We start from the raw sequence: 16,227 nt of genomic DNA on the forward strand, positions 1-16,227 counted from the left end.
GGCCCTAGGGCTGTCTATGAAGAGTGCCTATCAAGCCGTGCGCTTGATGGGCACTCTGCATAGGCAGCCATGGGGCCTTTCAGGAGGTCCCCGGCTGCCTAGCAACCGCACAGCGTCCTGTGATCTCATCGTGGGACGCTGTACGGGCCCCCTGAACGTCGGGTGCAGGCTGTTCTTACAGCGGGCACCCAGCGGCAGCAGTTCCGACGAGCCGCGCCACTCGTCAGAACTGTTAACACTTTAAATACCGCTGTCAGAGCGGTATTTAAAGTGTTAACAGTTTCGACAAGCGGCGCAGCTCGTTGGAACTGCTGCCGCTCGGTGCCCGCTGTAAGAACAGCCTGCACCCGACGTTGTATGGAGCGGGATCCACCCGCGATCCCCTCCATACAACCATTTGTTCGACTTGCGAACAAAATGGACTTGCGAACAGGCTCCTGGAACGGAACCTGTTCGCAAGTCGGGGACCACCTAAGTTTATGGCCATGTTTGATATCCTCAAGAATGGAATGAACCTCAGCTCAGGATTCTTGCATACGTGGAGAATATGAAAGGTCTGAAGGAGGTCAAGACGAGTGTCCTCTTCCCAATCTTTTTTTTCTCGTTTTTTTTGTTTTTTTTTCATAAAAATTCAGAAATTGATAGTAAGAATGTTGCCATCCAATAGGTGGTGCTGCAGAGGTAGTGTTTCCTTCTATGCGCAGTTTGTAAAGTAGAGATAACAGATATCATAAAACTGTCACATTCCTCAGTTCAGTGGACTGATTAAGTATTTATCTCTTTGCTCAGATTGTCTGGTGTTATTTTAAGTCTCAATTTTTTTTTTGCTGTACTATTTTTAAAAAATAAATTATCTTTGGAAAAACATAAAATTCTTTTTTGCCGCCATCTTCTGACTACCATAACTTTTTTAATTTTCTGTCAACAAAGTTGTGTGCAGGCTTGTTTTTTTGTCCCGTCCTGTAGTTCATACTGGTACCCTTTTGGAGTACATAGGACTTTTTGATTGCTTTCATTACATTTTTTCTCGGAGATGAGGTGACCAAAAAAAGCGCAATTCTGGCACTGTTTCTTTTTCACAGACGCTGTTCATGTTGCAGTATAAATAATGTGTTACTTTTAAGAACGCAACGATACCAAATAAGTTTTGGAGTTTTTTTTTATTCTTTTTTTTTTGTAAATACAGGACCTTTTTTTTTTAAACTTTTAGGGCTCCTTCACACCGGCGATCGCTGTGAGAAAATCGCAGCAAAATTGCATTGTTGTTCGCACGATTTTCCTGAAACTAACCTTGCATCGCTGTTGCCTGCGATTTTCTCGCACAAAAGACCATAGTTCAATGCATTTTTAACATTAGAAACTCAGGTTTGTGCGTTGCAATGCGATAAATCGGAGGCTTCGTGGAAACACGGGCAAGAAAAAAAATATCGCAAAACGCTGAAAGAGAACATGCTATGATTTTCAAATCTCACAACATCGCAGGACAGAAAACATCGCAGATGGGATGGAGCCATTGAAAATCATGGGTTTCATAACTCTGCATTTTCACTCACTCTAGCATTGCTCAATCACGCAATTTTCTCGCAAGTTTTTAAGCTCATTTTTTTAGTCCCCCTAGGCAACCTGAACTTGCGACGGCTTCATCACTCCTGCAGTATAATGCAATACCATAATATTACATTATACGCAATGTGATAGGCAGTATATCAAGCCGTGCCACAGGCAATCAGCCATGGCAGTGCTAGGGCCATTCAGAAGGCACCAGGCTGCCATGACGAGGGGGCTGTTCGGGACTCTACAAAACCGATCGGGGCATTTTCCGGGTTCAACAACCGCGTAATCCCCTCCATATGAACAGCAAATGCATAGGAAGTAACTGTACGCCCTGTGTCTTTAAGGGGTTAAAATAGTTTATTTTTTTGCAGCCTGGGAAAACCATCAGACAACCCATTTAGGAACCATAATGGTGTCCATCCTGGTTGTCCCCCAGCTTTCCCAGATAGAGATAGAACTAATACTACCAGCTGCATACAATTTTAGACAATTAAAGGGATTGTCTGACTTCAATTTTTTTTATATCGTTTTAGAACTCCCTGCCCAAAGCTATATTTTAGCAATATACTCACTGTGGCCCCGGAATGCCATTTCGGCACTCTACTACCACCATGGCATCTGACCCATGATGTTACCAGTTCTTCTGGCCTGGTGGCATCCCATAAACCAGTCATCTGGGCTTCTAATGTAGAAGCCCTGGCCTGTTTACAGGACGTCACTGATGACACCCCGTGTGCCGGCACCTCCAACCACCATATGACCGCTGCAGTTGAAGTAAGCAGACTGACCAGAGGACTGGAGTGGCAGCAGCGACGGGTGCAAAGTATTACTTTTTTATATTTATATAATTTATCCCCAACTTCCACCATTTATTAATCAGTAAACCCCTTTAAAAAAAAGCGTACCAACAAGTTTTTACTATTTAGCTGCTTGGGAAAAGTTGCGCAACGACTTGCATAGGAGTCATAATACTTGTCAAATACCTGACTTTCCCAGATATAATGAATACAGTCGGCTGCATGGACTTTTTAACAGATTTATAGGCATGTTTTTTTTTTTTGCTTTTGGTGTAGGGGGCTCTTTAAAAAAAAAAAAGTTTAATTCCGAGCAACGGCAAATCCACAAACATCCCCTCTGCCTGCAAGTGGTACGTTCTGTATAAAGACACCAAATGTATCCCCTGTTGTTACTTAATAAATACCAGGATAAAGCGTTTATTATATAATATATCAGGTTATTTAAAATTCAAGTACAAGCCGCGGCTAATAAGAAGCATGTTCTCATTATCTGGTGACAAGCTAAACTATGCACCTGGTCACTGCAGGCGAGATTTGTATAATTTAATATTACCCCAGTAGCTATTTAATTATACAATAAATACTGCAAATGTGGCCGAGGCTGCAGACGAAACTTCATCTCTGGGACTTAACTTGCACCCGGCTCTATTTATTTAAAGACACCACGACGAAGGGTTCAGCTGCTGGCCTCGCAACGCTGACGATATGTGCGCTGATATTAAGTCAGGCTGCAACGCATAAGGTGGTCAAAAAACTCTCCATCATTAGGACTTGCTGTTTTCTCTACGGTTCCTGCCTCTCAATGTGGCCCTTGGGTATAAGGAAAGTTCTGCAGACTTTAATTTAAAGGAAAAAAAAAAAGAATTCTAAGTCATATAATAGTTCTTTTCATGCAGGGAGGGCAAACCTCTATAATAGATCCCAAGACAAGGCAGTCGTGTGCATAAAAAAGAATGAAAAAGTGCTGACCGCAAAAGTTTAAAGGGATGTAGAGTCAGATAATGACGTATTACCGCAATCAGGTTTTTATTATGCGGGTTTTCTTTTTTTTATGTCACTTTTTTAATTAATATATATTGCAGTTTTCACACTAGTCACTGGAGAAGTCACAATAAACTGACACTTCCTGTGTTATACAGCTCATTTGTCAGCTTTGCTGTATGTACTGGGACAGGATGAGCAGAGACATCTCATTATCATTAATCTATAACTACCCTATGTCCCCTGGTACTTGCCATTTGGCTAGCACTTTAAATTTTATTGGATAGGAAAAGGTTAAAGGGGTTTTCCCACAGCTTATAATTGCCTCATAAAAAATTTGAACTTTTTGGTTGCTACTACCCAAGGCATGTGAATGATGCAGTCAATCACTGGACACAGCAGTGACCTTCTGTAGCTGGCGATTGGCTGCAACAGTAGCATGTCCTGGTCAGAAGCAACCAGAAAGTACAGCGTGCATATGATGTAATTTTAAATTGCAGGAAAACCCTTTTAAGGCTCTGAACTCAGCTCTTGTATAAGCAGACACTCACTATTCTGCTGGTGGAGTCACTGTGTACATTCATTACTTATCCTGTACTGATCCTGAGTTACATCCTGTATTATACTCCAGAGCTGCACTCACTATTCTGCTGGTGGAGTCACTGTATACATACATTACTTATCCTGTACTGATCCTGAGTTACATCCTGTATTATACTCCAGAGCTGCACTCACTATTCTGCTAGTGGAGTCGCTGTGTATATACATTACTTATCTTGTACTGATCCTGAGTTACATCATGTATTATACTCCAGAGCTGCACTCACTATTCTGCTGGTGGATTCACTGGGTACATACATTACTTATCCTGTACTGATCCTGAGTTACATCCTGTATTATACTCCAGAGCTGCACTCACTATTCTGCTAGAGGAGTCCCTGTGTACATACATTACTTATCCTGTACTGATCCTGAGTCACATCCTGTATTATACCCCAGAGCTGCACTCACTATTCTGTTGGTGGAGTCCCTGTGTACATACATTACTTATCCTGTACTGATCCTGAGTAACATCCTGTATTATACTCCAGAGCTGCACTCACTATTCTGCTGGTGAAGTCACTGTGTACATACATTACTTATCCTGTACTGACCCTGAGTTATATCCTGTATTATACTCCAGAGCTGCACTCACTATTCTGTTGGTGGAGTCCCTGTGTTCATACATTACTTATCCTGTACTGATCCTGAGTTACATGCTGTATTATACTCCAGAGCTGCACTCACTATTCTGCTGGTGGAGTCACTGTGTACATCCATTACTTATCCTGGGCCCAAAGTCCGGATTGCAATCCCATCGAGCATCTTTGGGATGAAGTATAACGCCATATTCGCACTCGCCTAACACACCCATCACCCCCTGCATCATCATTTGAGGCTCTTCTTCAGGAATGGAGGCAAATCCCTGCACACATTTATGGGAAAGTGGTGGAAATCGGCCTAGGAGGGTTCCTGCAGTCATGGAGGTCAAAGTTGGCCCAACACCAGATTGAAAAATGTGAATATAATCAAATTTCATCACCTTCTATGTGCATCCCAATACTTTTTTTTAACATATTGTCTGATGTGCCCAATTGCTGTCAATGCTGGCATACCTGTTAGTGGAGGAATCCTGGATGCCACCCAGACACCTGATACCAAGCAGCAAGCAGAATCCATGCAGCTGCTTAGCAAATGGTATGAAGTGGAAGACGACTCTAATGGAATTGCAACCCAAGAGTTGCTGGAGTTCTCCTTTAAAAAACCCCATTATGAGGGATAGCTGTAAGTTTGACTTTTCCCTGGCAGTTCCTTCAGTGTTGTATGCAGTGAGCAAATATCCCAATGAGCTCTCTGTGTAATTGATGTGAATGATAAATTGACTTTGTAAAGGTCACTTGTGAAGCTGCTGACAAGGGAGGAAATTTATGGAAGAAGAAGATACATATCACCTCCACCAAACAAAACAGCAATGCTGTAAACAGGAAGGAGGGGGCATTTACTTTTGCAAATATTTCAGCAAAGTCCATAATATTATCAGGTAAATATGTTGAATGTGCAGTATGAAATTATATGACATGTAACTGATTAGTCCATAGAGACTGGATCCTCATCATCAAAACCAATGCTTAAATTACTTGCGGGATGAAAACCCCATAAATGGTGATCTTACATTTACATATGTGAACCCAAAACCCTTAGTAATTTGTCTTAAGTCATCTGAAAAAAAATGTAATGACTTCCAGGAGGTAAAATATATTAATGAGATATTTTAATATATACTGACATGCCAAAAGTGATGGGACAAGAACTAATATTGTTTTTGACCACCTCTATTCTAGTGAAGTGCGGTAACTTGACGTGGCATCGATTTCAAAAGTGGATGGAAGGTGTCTGGAGGGATGTTGAGCCATGCTATCTGGATAGCCACCCACAGAAACTCAATTGACAACGGATCTCTCCATCGCATGCCATAAATGCTCAACTGCATCCATGTTGCGTGAATGTGCATACCACACCATTCATAGGAACTCTCCAGAATGCTCCTCGAACCAATTCTGGACAATTTGGACCCAATGGCATGGTGCATTATTTTGTTGGAATATTAATCATTGTGGGGGTCCATGAAGTCCATGAGGGCTGTGAATGGTCACCAAGCAGTGAAACATACCGGGCACCGGTCAATAACATATTTAGATGAACTAGTGGACCCAACTCAAGGCCTGCACAGTGCCTTATTGACAACTGGGGTCCATGATTCCATGATATCTGCACCATACACGAACCCTACCATCAGCCCGAAACCGTTGGTACCATGACTCATTGGCTCACTCCACATGTTGCCAGTCCTCTAGAGTCCAGTTAGCAGCTTCACGAGCCCTGGTTGTTGTGGTATTAGCAGGCACTATGGTAGGTCTTTTGCTCCCATATCCCATGAACTGCAGGATATACGCGTGGAGCCTCCTGCACTGCATGCGGATGGGATTTCTGCCGGAGTCACTTGTCTTTTTACATGAAAAATTCTAGCCAGATGCCCCGCTGGCCACGATCATTAAGCACTCGTGGGCAACCATTGCGCTGTCCACTGCGGGTGGTGATGTCTTCTATGATGTATTCCCGATACACACGTGACACTGCGGATCGAGAAATATTAAATGTCAACAAATCGAAAATGGGATTTCCATCCGTCTGGCACCCGCTATCATGTTTGAACTCCAATAATTCACGTCGCTCTGCCATTAGCACGGGCCAATTCATCCTCACTCACAAGATACAACCTCACAACGTATGCAGGTGCAGGCGCTCCCAAGCCGTCTTCTTAGGTAACATTACTTCATCATCGATTTACACACCGCTATCCCATGACTTTTGGCATCTCAGTGTACAGTAGTTGTACACTTGCCTTCTCAGCTCTGCTCCATTATGGCACAACGATGATCATTGGCTCCAGAGTAGCTGCATCGCCTGCTGAAGTCTAAAGTGGTCTGAAATCCACCTCATGTCTCACTGCTGCTTTGACCCTCCCCTGCTTAGTACTACATTTCTATATAAAGTTCATGGAGTGACATGTTTCTTCTACTGCAAAAAATATTGGCTGGATTTTGCTATTGACATCTATAGGAAAGCAGCTGAGAATTACTGCTGGAAAGCTACTCAGCGCTTTGTTGAAGACCCTTTGGCAGCAATTATGGCCTCCGGTCTTCTTGGGTATGATATCACAAGGTTTCCACACCCGGATTTAGGAATTATCTGCCATTCTTCTCTGCAGATCCTCTTCAGCTCTGTCAGGTTGGATGGGGGCCATCTGTGGACTGCCATTATCAGGTCTCTCCAGAGATGTTCAACTGGGTTCCAGTCAGGGCTCTGGCTGGGCCACTCAAGGACACAAAGAGTTGTCCCTAATCCCCTCCTGTGTTGTCCCGGCTGTGTGTTTAGAGTTACTGTCTTGTTGGGAGATGACCCTTCCGCCCGGTCTGAGGTCCGGATCAGGTTTAATTAAGCATATCTCTGTACTTTGCTCCGTTCAGCTTTCCATCAACCCTGACCGGTCTCCCTGTACCACGGCAGGATGCTGCCACCACCAGGCTTCACTGTAGGGATGGTAATGGACAGATGACGAGCGGCGTCTGGTTTCCTCCAGAAATAATGCTTAGAGTTGAGGCCAAAAAGTTCCATCTTGGTTTCATAAGACCAGAGAAACTTGTTTCTCACAGTCTGAGAGTGATTTAGGTGCTTTTTGGTAAACTCCAGGCAGGCTCCTTTCTGGCGCCTCCACAATGAAGACCAGATTGGTGGAGGCTGCAGTGATGGTTGACCATCTTAAAGTTTCTCCCATCTGCATACAGAATATCCTGATCTTAAAATCCAAACCAAAATCCGCAAATCTATGTCAAAATGTGGATTTTGACACAGAATTGCCTGTAGAATTCTGGCATTTTTATTTCCGCATCAAAATCCCTATGTCAGACATGCAGATATTTCCATCCAACAGAATATTCTGCCCCATGTGAAAGTGCCCTAAAGGGGTTATACACACAAAGATGGCTGCTTTAGAGCAGTGCCTCATCTGTCCAAGGCTATGTCTGGTATTGCAGTTCAGCATTATTAAACAGGTTTTCTGGGACTAATATATTAACCTTTTCCAATCCACTGTCTGACTTCTTCCTACATTCTGATTAAAGCCTGTGCAGCTTCGATATCAGAAGATGTCCAGCAAGGTATTCTTACTATATATTGTTGACCGCTTTGTTGTCAGGGCCTCTCTTACATGTCACATACTGCAGTACTGGCTCTAGACAGCAGAAGGCGCCATTTTATAATGGCAGAAAGCAAAAAGCCCCCTAGGAAACCCTGAATCCAAAATTGGATTGCAAAGGGTTAATGGTAACAAAGGAAAAGTAGTTCTATAAAAAGGATATGCTTTTCTTTATTAAATAAACTCTGCCATTACATATCCCACTTAAAAAGAAAAAGCTGGAGGACACGTTTCATCTCGTAACGCCGAGCCTTGGTCACCTGGAAGGTTATGATAATATATTAATGACCTATCCTCAGGATATTCACCTACAGTCAAGAGGATGAGCTGTGATCTCCTCTATTATAACAGTGTGACAGGCGCTGTGTGATCATCATTAGTAACTGTGATAGGAGTGCATGTGTCCTCCTCTAGCCAGCTTCTATGGTAGATCGATGTAACAGCATCACACAGACTGAGAAACGGAGCACATAACCCCAAGTAGATCTGAGCTGGTCAGAACTGAGATCACATGACCATCTGAGGAGAAAGAGGCCAGGAGTCTCAGATAGAAAGAAATAACTAACCAAGGTAACACTAACACACATATATGTGTATATATATATACAGTATATATATATATATATATATATAGGCGGATGCAGAGGGTGCGGTTGCACCCAGGCCCACGAGTCTTAATGCCCATTTACATGCAACGATTATCACTCAAAATTTGTTCAAATGACCGAAAATGAGCGATTATCGTTACATGTAAACGCAGGCATCATGCACATTTTGTCTGAACGATGATGTTAAGGTGAACTTACAAATCCATCATTCAACCGCAGAGAAGTAAAGTGTCTCTCAACAGACTGCATGCTGTGTTCTCCACGGGAGTTGGGAGATTACATTGTAACCTGCCGGCAGCCCTATGATAATAATGCAGCTGTGTGCACAGCTGGGCGTTTGACTAATCACAAGCAGGACTCTGCAAACAGCTCCTGGAGGCCCTTTTACATGCAAATGAAGATGATAAAGTGTTAATGGCTATTAACACTTTATGCAAAATGATCACTAAAACTTTCATTCTTTCAATCGTTTGAAAAATTATCTTTGCGTGTAAATGGGCCTTTAGGAGGCCCATAAGGTCTCTCTTCGCGATATAGGGAGCCCAGTACCATGAATCAAGCAATGTAGTTGAGGGCCCCATTACATATTTTGCAGTGCAGCCCAGAAGCTTCAAGTTATGTCTCCGTATATATTATATATATACATACACTGGGAGGATAGCTAAATAATGAAAGTATGAAAAAAATAACCAGAGTGGCCCATCAAAGGGCTGCACAAGTATGATTCTCTATAGGTGGCAAGGTAAGGGGCCACATAAACATCCATCCATAGATGACCGCCGTATGGTAATTCTACACTACATTGCCACATGCTGTATGTGCTGTCACATCGCTCTACATGGCTTCATTGAATGTTTTAGTAACATTTTCCATTAGAGACACATAAATCAGACAAGGCGACAGACGTTCTCAGCATTGTGATTTACAGGCAGAATGGAGCTGTGCGGTATCACCGTCTATGGAGTATTTCATGGAGAATGCATTATCTACGGCAGACGGGCAGAGTCATCTGTTCATAGGGTGCTGCATGCACCAGGATTAGGGGTGACCTGATATGAGGGGTGTTGTTAGTCATTGGCTTTCTCATAATCTATCTTCATCTGTTTGGCAACTCTCAGACATTTTATGGATCGTCCCTCTCCACATGTATCTGTTTTGTTCTGCTTCTGTCATTGGCGTAGACTTAGATAGTATCAAGCCATCACGCTCTTCGGCGGCCAGGTCTTGTTTTGCCGCTGACCACTCCAAGCATTACTGATGTTTCTAGTGAATTATCTCACATTATGTGGCCAAAGTAGGAGAGTCTCGGTTTCGTAACTTTGATCTCCGATGAAAACTTTGGCCTGATGCATTCTAGGACTGTCTTGCTCGTGATCTTGGCAGTTCAAGACATTTGTAGGAGTTTCCTCCGGCACCAAAGTTTGAAGCTTCCTCCGGTCCGTTTTCCATAATATTTTAGCATTGACTTGATTATTGGCCCCTGTGGTTTTTCATGTAAGATGTTCAAAGTTGTAGCTCTGTGAGGGTCCAGGCTTGCGAGATGACATCTACTGTAGACAGAATGCCCCCTTTATTAGAGACCCCGACTCTTTCATGATTGAAGCTTCCCTATATGGAAATTATCCCTGTGACCCCGGAGTGCAGCATAAACGTTTTCTGTGGATCAGTTTCAGTGTAAATCCACATGAGATGGAAAAATCCAGTGATCTGACTGATTCCAACGAGTTTTGGTCATCAGTGCTCCACTAGCCGGGGCCGGTATTTCACTGCCAACCGTGTGGAGTTTTCTTGTGCAGCGGTGTGGAGATTATAAAGTGATCGAAGGAGAACATCCATGAAAAGGGGATCCTGTGGACGGAAGAGCTCTTCGCTGAAAGGGGTCAGAGGAGGATGTCAGGAATCGCTCTGATGAACAGGTGCTGATCATTTTTGGAGCTAAGAACAGGAGATAAAATAGAATTAAACGTTTCTCTTTTTTCCTCCCATAATTTCAATGTGTTTTCAACCCAACGGGAAGGAAACGGAAAGCTTTTTTTAGGTTTCTGATTTTTAACGCAACAAATAGCGCTGCAGACTGCTGTAAAAAACCCGAAACCTGACGGAACAGAAGGAAACCGAGAGCTTTCTGGTTTTTTATGAAAATCCATTGAAATCAATGGGGAAAAAAACGGAAGCGTTTCATCCCATTTTAATTCCGTTTGTCGAAAAACGGAACAGAGAGATGGAAAGCCTTAACGCAGCTGTGAATGATCCCTAATGTGTCCGAAAGCACAACTCGCCGCTCCTCGCGTGGATGGGCTATACCGGCAGACGACCGGTTCCAGCGCCATTGTGTTTAAGGGCTCCTTCACATGAGCATATGGACATTTGCACACACCTAGGCACAACTGTTTGGTGCACCGAACGAGGCTCTTTTGCGTATGTACGGGCGTATTTTACTGCACTTTTTGTGCCCATGCAAAAAGACGCTCCAGACTCCCACCTCTTGCGTATTGCGCTGCGCTACTAGATGGGGGCCTCTAATAAAGGGGCTATTCATGATGCGGTCCCCTGTAACGTCCGCACGCTGCAGACCGCTCTGCTGTACGTAATAATGATGGGTCGAACAATAATCTAGACAATTACACACAAGGGAGTAAAGACGAGTGCGTTTTTTTTTCGGCGACGAGCGCTCTGAGTTATTCTCAGCCATGAACCTCCCCACAGTTCAGCGCTGTCACAACCGGTTACTTCAGTATAAATACTTGTGACATTTAGCCTCCGCCGCCACATGGATATCGCTATTGGGCAGCGCACACTCATGATCTGTTTGCTCTGTCAGGATCCGCGGTCCAGCTGTGCCGCGCAGCCCCCGTCGGTGTCATGCCTACAGCCAGCTTCTGTCTATTAATGGCAATCTCCGCGCTGCACACTTAAAGGAGCATTTAATAGAGGACACATTATGTGTCTCTATAGTGAATAACCCTTTATACAAGGGGGGACCCAAAAGAACCAGGAGTCGTCTTCTGCGGGGCGGCATTACTAGTATCGGCGTCTGTCGCTAGGTGAACATCTGCAGAACGCTCTCGAGGTGGGATGCCAGCCGACGCAGTTAAACAAGGTCGCATTCGGCTCCTCTGATTTTTTTTCAACAGGTTATTGAGTTTTTTCGCTTGCTTTGCGATGGCGAATTCATAAGAACGTGTCAAATTTTGTTTCTTTTTCCACTGCTTGAACACTCGCAAAAAAAAAAATCATGCGGAACGCAAACAGGTGAATACGGAGGGCAAGGCAACGGTGTCATGCCGATTTCTGTCAAATATTGCTGAACAGTCAGCGCTGTGCGTTGTCAGGATGGAAGAATGGGTCACCTGTCTGCGCACATAGCGTTGCCTCTCCAATGATAATACCGCGCAGGACAGGATTAGGGATTTTCACACACACGTTTTTGTGCGCGTGAAAATCACGGCTGGAAAATGTGATGAACCCTTTGATTTCAATGGGGTCGTTCACATGAGCGTGCTTCTCGACGCAATTCCTGCATGCGAGAAAAGATAGCACTTGTCCTATCTCTCTGCGGGTTACGCAGAAAGCTGCCATAGAAGTCTATGACAGGTTAAAAAAAAATCAAGGGGAAGGGTGCGACCCTGCGGACAAGCCTTGTCCAGGCGCAAATACGCTCCGTTGCGGCGAGTGTTATTTGTACATATGTTCGCCTGTTGAAGCCCTTAGGTACATCAGCTCAACCGACAGTATGGGAAGCTTAGATACACAGGCTAGAAGACAGTATCTCATGTGACAGACTTAGGCCTCATTCACATGAACGTCATTTTAGCGCTCCGATAGCAGCGGCTACAAAATCGCGGCTATCAGAGTGTTAAATCACATAAAAAGAAAGACTTGGTTGCGGCTGTTTTTCTCGATTTTACCTGGCTGGCTGTGGCATCTTGCAGAGCACTGATGTCGCAGCCCCGAAATCCCTCTGCCGCCAGAACAATGAAGGAATTCCCTTCATCCCCACGGGGACTGCCATCATCTCTGCTGAGATTCCTTTCACCCCCGCAGTGTTAAACTCCCTCCCCCTCCCTTCACTGGCTGGCTCCCATAGACTTCCATAGAAGTCTACGGAGCTGCCAGTGTTCCGCTGTCAAAAGATGGGACAAGTCCTATCTTTTGCTGGAGAGAAATCTTGGCATTAAAAAATCACGCCTATTGCCGCCATCTTTTGACGCATGATTTCTCTCGGCGCATCAAAAAAAAGTTAGTCTGAAAGAACTCACAGCAAACCACAGGTTCTTGTAGATGTGATTATTTGACGCACCTACTCTTCGTCAAAATGACGCTCATGTGCAAGAGGCCTTAGTCGCTGGAAATACCCGCTTCTGCGAGTTTGTTTGCGTATGAATGACCGCTGTTCATTCACACAGAGCAATTGTTATTCATGTTCGCGGTCGCTGAAGCGCATTGAAATGCAGACAATTGCCTGTTTACACCAGATGATAATCAACCAGCGACTATTTTTAGGCGAGACGAAACGAAGCAACCAGTGAATGAATAATCCCCAGATGGCGGCCATGTTTATAAGGAACAATTATCGTTTACACTCCCTCTATCAGGCAACTATTCAGATAATAAAATGTGAAAAAATCGCAACTACAGGGGTATTTAATCACATGAACGCAGAATAGTCGCAACTTGGCTGCAGCTACTCTTCATGATCTTTCATGGCTGGCTACGGCGTCTTGTAGTGAACTGACGCTGCAGCCCACAAAATCTCTCGGTCGGCAGAACTACTGTTGCAGAGGCTGGGGAGACAGCGGGGTACCAGATAGTGGGCGTCAGGATGGCTCCATCGTCTCTACCCGATACATCAAAAACGCAGCCTGGCCCGGCTGTGAGCAGGGGATAAAGTTAGCAACGGTGCTACGAACCTTCGGTACTTATCTGTCCACGTGACGCCAGTGCCTCTTCCGAGTGGCAAATCACCCAAGCCGAATAAAAGAGTCCACAATCGAGAGATAGCTTCAAACTAGAGGCACTGGGCTTTCTTTTACTCACAATTTTCTTATTTTCTCTGATTTTCCAAGAACAGAATACTTCAAACAGTCTTAGATGCAACACTCTTGGCACATTTGTCTTCTGCACAACCTCTGACACACTTGCAATTAGAAGCTAATCTTTCCCCGAAATACAAACGTCATCAGTCTCGGTTATCTGATGGAAGAACTCTTGGAAGAACACTCCCGACACAGAGGGGAAACACACACCATTCTTTCTTCACTTGCTACGTCCCGTAACTCGCTTCTCTAATGGCATTTTGCGGAGTAATTGCTTACGCCAGACTTGTCCTCCGACCTGCATTAGCAGAGTCAGTCCCGTCCCTTGATCATGTAGTTAAGCAGGGGCGTGTGTGACCATAACCGCCAACTCCTTCTACAGGATCCGATCTCTGAGCTCTAGTCCCCGGGGAGATACATCCCATGGAGAATGAGACAGGAGCATTAGAGCCTCAGCTTCCTGCTCACACAACCTCCTTCACTGACTACATCTCTACTCTCTCCACACATTACTAACTCCGCCCCTAACCTCTCTAAAAATGCCACACAGAGCAGGTAAAGGAGACAGACACACCGACACCACCAAGAATGGTGACACCAACATGAACACAAGACATAGACTAACACAACTACACATACCAAAACACAAAGACACCTGGGGTAAACAATGGGAGGACACTCCGTGATCCTCCGCCGCAGCTGTCAGCCTCACTGATGGATTGCCACTTCCCCGAAGTGATGCGAGGCAGTTTTGATATAAAAACGCCTCACATCACCCGGGAAAACGCATGTTGGCGAGCGTGATATCAGGATATCGCACTCGCCCGTATGAAGTTAGCCTCAGACCGGCTTCACACAGTTTTTTAGCGTGAGACACAAACACACACCGATTAAAATGGCTAATTAGTCTAATAACTTCCAGATGTGGTCTTTCTTTCTTGCGCAATTCTGCAGTGTTTCGCGTATCTCCTAGCGCATTGTGTGCGTATTTGCACATCCCATTGACTTCTATGGGGACTTGGGAGCACAAATGCACAGTAAAAAAAGAGTATAAGGGCTTAAACAGACGACCGTGTTTTCGGAGCATTTTGCGGGTGTGAAAATCACGCCATTAAGACATGACAAGGCGAAGCCATTGATTTTAATGATTTTGCTTTCACAAATGTGTTTCATACGAATTATACCTGCACACGAGAAAAGATAGGTCCTGTCCTTTATTTTATATATTTTTTCTTTTTGCGCGCACGCGATAGCGCAGAGTTTGAACGGTTAAAAAAAGAACTTTGACTCGTTCATGCACAAATACGCTCCGGAGCAGCAAACGTATTTACACATGCGCTCGTCTGTCAAAGCCCTAAGGCGGTTTTTTTTTTTGCACAACCAAAATGCGCAGCAAAAATATGCGCCTGTAAACGAACCCATTGAACTGAGTCCTTTTCAATGCGTATTTTGTGCACAAATGTTGCGCGCATCGCACTCATGTGAATGAGAACATTGAAATCAATGTATTATTTTAACGTGCGAGTTCCATCAGTGTTGCTATCGGACAGAACTTGTTCATGAAATTCGCCTGTGTCAACGCACTCAGTCACACGGGCGGCTCCATTGAAAGCAATGGGCTGCCCGCAAGCGCTGTAGTAATTTTCGGAGAAGGGTTTAAAATATAAGCCCTTCCCTGAAAACCATCCTAAAAAAGTGTAAAAAAAATATAAAAATCTATACTCCCCTCTGCAGCTGCCGGGGCTCAGCCGCGTCCAGCCGACTCTTCTCCTGAACTGCTTTCAGTAGTATTCAGCAGGCGGGGATTTAAAATTCATGAATGGGTGAGTGCTGCCTCTGATTGGATGAGCACTGTGGCCAATCAGAGGCAGCCCATTCAGCAGGCGGGGATTTTAAATCTCCGCCTGCTAAATACTACTGAAAGCAGTTCAGGAGAAGAGCCAGCTGGACCCAACTGAGCCCTGGCACCTGCAGAGAGGTGAGTATAGATTTTTTTTATTTTTTACACTTTTTTAGGATTGTTTTCAGGGAAGGGCTTATATTTTAAGCCCTTACCCGAAAATTACTACAGCGCTGGCCGGCAGCCCATTGCTTTCAATGGAGACAGCTGTATTGCCGGCTCCATTGAATTCCATGGGAGAACATCGCGCTCTTCTGTGACAGCTGTGACACAGCTGAGGCAGAGGATAGTGGGCAGCGCTCTTTTTGAGCGTCAAAATGCCCATGTGACCGAGCCCCTTTGTGCAGATTAACGCTGCTAGCAGCGTTTTTTTCCGCCGTGACGCCAGCTTCGGCCATGCGAGTTTTTGAACGCATCAGTTATGTGCACAAAAAAATCGAGCAACAAAACGCCCGTGTGTCCAAGCCCTCAGATGGATACAGTACCTCGGTAGACAGTATCAAACATGATAGGCTTAGATACATCCACAAAGTACACCATATCATGCATGATGAGA

The sequence above is a fragment of the Eleutherodactylus coqui genome, chromosome 3, assembly GCF_035609145.1.
Source record: "Eleutherodactylus coqui strain aEleCoq1 chromosome 3, aEleCoq1.hap1, whole genome shotgun sequence".
NCBI lineage: Eukaryota > Metazoa > Chordata > Amphibia > Anura > Eleutherodactylidae > Eleutherodactylus > Eleutherodactylus coqui.